Genomic DNA, 6,278 nt, shown 5'->3' on the forward strand with positions numbered 1-6,278 from the left:
AGAATCCCTGGTAAACCCATCAGATCTTGTTAGACTTATTCACTATCCTGAGAATAGCATGGGAAAGACCAGCCCCCATGATTCAATTACCTCCCCCAGGTCCCTCCCACAACATATGGGAATTCTGGGAGATACAATTCAAGTTGACATTTGGGTGGGACACAGCCAAACCATATCAGAGAGCATCAGGATAAATAGCTAATGCAGGTTGGGCTTAATACCTAGGTGATGGGTTGATAGGTGCAGCAAACCACCATGGCACATGTTTCCCTATGTAACAAACCTGCACACCCTGCATGTGTATCCCAGAACTTAAAATTAAATTAAAAAAAATTTTTAGGGTACCAAGGCCATCACCTCACATAGGTAACAAATGAGTATTTTGTCTACATCAAAGACACCATATACCCAAAAATACATGGTATTGTCTGAGGCATGTGAACCAGAGCAACTCCATCTTAAATAAGCTGGGTAAAATGAGGCTGAAACCTACTGGGCTGCATTCCCAGACAGTTAAGGCGTTCTAAGTCACAGGATGAGATAGGAGGTCAGCATAAAATACAGGTCATAAAAGACCTTACTGATAAAACAGGTTACAGTGAAGGAGATAGCCAAAACCCACCAAAACCAAAATGGCCACAAGAGTGACCTCTGGCCACCCTCACTGCTACATTCCCATCAGCGCCATGACAGTATACAAATGCCATGGCAACATAAGGAAGTTACACTATGTGGTCTAAAAAGGGAAGGCATGAATAATCCACCTTAACATATCATCAAGAAATAACTATAAAAATGGGTAACCAGCAGCCCTTGGGGATGCTCTGTCTATGGAGTAGCCATTCTTTTATTTCTTTACTTTCTTAATAAACTTGCTTTTACTTTGCAGTGTGGACTCTCCCTGAACTCTCTCTTGTATGAGATCCAATAAGCCTCTCTTGGGGTTTGGATCAGGACTCCCTTTCTGTAAGAGTATCACATGACCAACCTTTTCATTATATCTCAAAGACAATAGATACAGCATCTCAAAGTCTTAGATATATCATCTCATTCCAAAATGACACTATTTTTAGCCTCACTAATGAAGTTTGCTAGGTCACCCAAATTACCTTGAAGGAAGTTTCATTAAACGCAGCTTTTATTTGCTCACAGGAATCTGAGAAATTATATTTTATTTTAGATTGCTAAAGTGATTCTGTTAACAGATCGCAAACCATTCTATCAACCCAAAGACAGTGAAAAGGCAAACAGGCAACTCTTTCATCTTTTTCTCTATCTGTGGAATAAGGTTAATGAGACATTGCAACTTAACACAAAATACTCTTTATAAAATGGGTTGCATACAAATAGAGAAATGTGACTCTTTTGTCTTAAACATGTGCCACAGGTATGCTTCTGAATCTTCATAGGGTTCACGGATTGTCTGGCAAAGTTCTATAGGTTTGCGATGATTCTGACAAATAAAAGTTCTGCTATTGGCTAGGTCTAGCAACCTGGATACCAAAATTCAAGACACTGCTCCTAACATGAATCTCAGCATTTTCTGGGATTGTTTATAGTGTTTAAAATCAAATCTAAACTCACATAGAGAAGGATGAAGACATATTTGAGAAAAGTATTATTTGAAAGTCAAAAGGAGTATGGAATAGGAATAGAAAGTCTCCATTTCTTATGATCAGTTTTCTGTATTAGATTGCACCCTATCTTCTTACTCACTCAAGAAAAAGACATGTTTAAAAAAATTCTTACTACTACCGAACAGTATTAGTGCTAATTTCATAGTATCATAATATATCTGATCAATAACCCCTTTTATTAATGTTTAATATTATAATGGATTTTTTCTCATTTAATGTTAATTGTTTTTTGCTCTTGTGCATTGCCTATATTTGGACTGCTTTACATTTAGAATATTCCAATCTTTAGAAAAAATGTTTAAGTTTTATTAGACTTTTGTTTTTCTTTTTGTTTGATAATGCTACTAATTTTATGACTCTTCCAACTAAGATTCTCTTTCTAGTCTTCAGAGCTTCATTAAGGGCTTACTTACATAATAAAGAATAATGTTTTTATTATACTTTTAAGGATTTTAATACAAGTGAAGATGATTCTTATTAAAAGTGTCAAAGTATTTTAAAAAGGGAACTGTGTATAATCTGCAAATTGTCAGATACTTTCAATTACTAAAGATCAAAAGGCAATTAAATACCTGACTTTCAACTGAGTCTTATTTACATCAAAAATTGAAGCATTACTTAAAATATTGAGGTATTTTTAATAATAAAAAATTATATTGCTGAATTTTCCTTTTTTCAAGCATCTTAAAATATTTCATAGAATGCTTTTCAGCAAATGTGCATCTTCTCCCAGGAAAGGGACTATGCCTTAGGACTAACTCAAAAATGGAAAAAAGTAACTGTAACAGAACTAATATTTAAATTTTGAAAATTATGCCAGGATTAAGTTAATGCTTGCACTAGAATACTGCTGTGAAAATCGGGATATCAACAGTTAGATTAACATCATTTTACAACTGACTCTTATGATGCGTTTGGCATGTTTTGACTTTAAAAGTATCAATCTAAATCTTTAATTTTGCAATATTCATCATAGCAATGACAAATGATGATTTAAAAAAACTCTATCTGGAATGTTGCCATTTGCCCTATTTTCTACTAAAGATAAACTTCATTTTATGTAATTTTTATGTGGCAGAAACTATGCCAAATGTGTTACATATCTCAATAACTACAAGAGCTCTTTGAAGTAAATATAAGCTCTATGAGGGTAAATATGTAAAAATAAGCTCTATGAGTTTGTCTGTTTTGTTCACAGATACACATCTAGTACTTAGTACTGTGTCTGCCGCATGGTAGGGGTTCAACATATATTTATTAAATTGAATAAATTTTACCAATGGGGTAAGTGAAAGTGCTATGTACATAAACACAAAACCATAATTTTGTTTGGCTAGATTCTTACCTTCCATCTTTGTGGTTATATAGAGCAGACTTTCTGAGAAAAACTCTCTTTTTCTTGCAGATATAGAAAGAGCAATCAATAATTCTGCATAATTTTTTAGCTTTCTTCTGTGGGTTTACAACAGCAAGGCCTCCAAGCTGCAGATCAGATAGTAGAACTGACTACTAGAGGATAAATGGCACTCATGGTAGGGGTTGTAGCGATATTAAAATATAGTTTCAGAAGACTTTAAACTTAGAAAACTGATGTTCTTTTGAGACCTTACATTTGCAGGATACCTGGGCTGAACTTTAGTCTACTGAGGTTAGCCCAAAATGATCAGGAAAGATAGTTGAGAGGCATTCTTAAGCAGACAATAGTAGCTAAGTTCACTCGCAGATCATCAGTCCACTTTTATACCTTTCGCTGGAATCAAGTTTCGCTCTATTCCAATCTAGGATAAAAGAGAGACCACGAAGGTCCATGGAACATGAGTTTGGAACCACTGTGGTCAAAGATTAGGGAAGTCCATGCATAGAGCTAACTTGGGATTTCGAGGTCGTTGGACAAGGTCATTTAAGAGATCTCTTTTTAAAATGTGGGTGGATACTGGATTAGGGAAGCCAAAAATAGGCAACACTGGTGAATCCAGAAAGCGAAAACCCAAAGATCATGCCCAAAGTCTCTCTTTATGGCCATTTTCCCTGTCTGCACCCGAGGTGTCCACTGCTATTTCTTTAGCACAGGTTCCATATATTTTGGAAACATATTTTCAAAACTAGGTAGTTGATTTCTGATAGAATGACTACCAGCAAACTTAAGGCAGACAACTAAGTGAGTAAAATGTTTTAATACCAAAAACTGCTTCACTGAAAGTACAAGTTCGCACGCTAGTGTTAAATTTTGGGTTATAGTTTCTGTTGATAATCCACAGCTCTAAAAATGCTCCTTACCCTATTCAGAACAATTACTTTATCTCATTTTATTTTACTGTAGTAGGAACACTTAACATGAAATATATCCTCTTTACACATTTTTTTATTCTCCTAGTTTTTTTAGTGTTGTGGGACTCAGCGCTTGATCTGTAGGATCTGATGTATCTCCAGGCCTCTTTACAAATGTTTACGTCTAATACAGTACGGTTGCCTACAGGTACAGTGTTGTAAGCAGATATCTAGAATGTATTCATCTTGCTTAACTGAAACTTCATGCCCGTTGCTTGGTAACTTGGTATTTCTCCCTCTCCCCAGACCTTGGCAACCATCATTCCACTCTGATTCTACGAATTTAACTATTTTAGATACATCAAATAAGTGAAATCGTGCGATAGATGTCTCTCTGTGACTGGCTTATTTCTCTTAGCCTAATGTCGCTGGGTGAACTTATGTTGTCACATATTGAAGCATTTCTTTCTTTTTAAAGGCTGAAGAGTATTTCACTGTATATACATTTCACATTTTTAAAATTTCATTCATCTGTAAGTGGATCATTTAGGTTATTTTCACATCTTGGCTATAAGGAATAATTCTACAACAATCAAGAGAGTGCCAGTATCTCTTTGAGACCATGATTTCAACTCTTGAGTAAGTTCCCAGAAGTAGGATTGTTGGTTCATACAGCAGTTCTATTTTTAATATTTTGAGGAACCTCCATACTGTTTTCTATACCAAGTGCACCTTTTTGCACTCCCACCAACAATGTGAAAAAGTTTTAATTTCTCTACATTCTCACCAACATTTGTTGTCTTTTGTTTTTCTGATTATAGCCAATCCGGCAGGTGTGAGGTAATATCTCGTCACGGTTTTTATTTGTATTTCCCTGATGCTTAGTGACAGTGTGCATTGTTTAATATACCTATTGGCCATTTTTAATAGATCTCAAGCCAGGAATTTGAATGCACTGAAAAAAATGCAAGAAATTTCCAAGGGAGTATAAATACAAAGGCTATCAGTTGTTTTTACTAAAGGTAGCTGGTTACATTAATATGAAAACCTTATGTCGTTTTACCTGGGGTGACTGAAAGAGAAAGGCAGAAAGCTTCAAATGTTGGTAATGACTTTAAAAAATGATTAATAAAGTCCTTAGATGAAAAATCAAGCAATTCTCTAAATTTGTTCTTGTAGCTGTTTAATATGATTTATTGTAAGTTCTTTACCTTCCTGGTGGAATATTAATTAGTGCACACACACACACTTATATCATTAATATTTTTTCAAGTCACTTAAAATATACTGCCTCTCCAACCTTGTGATCCGTTCCTAAGACGGGTGACAAATTGCAATTGCTGCTGGCGCAAAGCTAAAAGGAAATTGTAAAAATTACTACATGTCCTTAGGATTAATCAGTGATATGAGAAACATAGTGAAAAAGAAACAATTACCTTTTTAGAGCTTTAACAATAGGCTCTGACTCAGACTGTTTTGTCCTGACCTTTCTATTTGAACCTGTGTCTAGGGTAAGTAACCACTACTTCCTCATTTGTAAAATAAATTTCCATTCTCTTTTTTAAAAGATTTGTTTTCAGAGAAGTTTAAGTTCACAGAACAATTGAGAAGAAGGTATAGAGTTCCCATCTACTCCCTGCCCCACACAAGCATAGCCTCCCTCATTTTCAGCACCCCTACCAATGTGATACATTTGATAAACCAACACTGATACATCATTATGTAAACCAAAAATAAAATTCCAATCCCCTGCCCCCAACCATCTGAATGGGCCCCTCCTCTCAGCCAAGGGCATTCCAAAGTTAGCCTAGAAAACTAGTTTCAGACCATGATGGGAAAGGGGAGCCAGAGGCCCCATTTTACCCTCCTCCTTGTTGGAATTACTGATGGAACAGACTCTTTAAGTCTGATAAGAAACATTTACAATCCGTTTTCTCTGAAGCCTGCTACTGGAGGCTTCATCTACATGATAAAACTTTGGTCTCCACAACCCCATATTATAATCCAGATATATCTTTCTATTGATAATAACACTTTCAGTCAATTGCTAGTCAGGAAATCTTTGAATCTGCTTATGACTTGGAAGCCACTCTTCCAGGCATCCTGCATTTCTGGACTAAACCCATGTACATATTACATGTATTGATTGATGGTGCATGTCTCCCTAAAATATATAAAACCAAAATGTTTGCTGACCACCTTGAGGACACGTCATTAGGGCCTCCTGAGGCTGTGTCATGGTAGTGTACTTAAGCTTCACAAAACAAACTTTCTAAATTGATGGAGACCTGTCTCAGATACTTTTGGGTTCACAATTATCACCCAAAGTCCATAGTTTATATTAGAGTTTACACTTTACATTGCGCATCCTAG

This window comes from Macaca mulatta, chromosome 7 (genome assembly GCF_049350105.2).
Source record: "Macaca mulatta isolate MMU2019108-1 chromosome 7, T2T-MMU8v2.0, whole genome shotgun sequence".
Taxonomy (NCBI): domain Eukaryota; kingdom Metazoa; phylum Chordata; class Mammalia; order Primates; family Cercopithecidae; genus Macaca; species Macaca mulatta.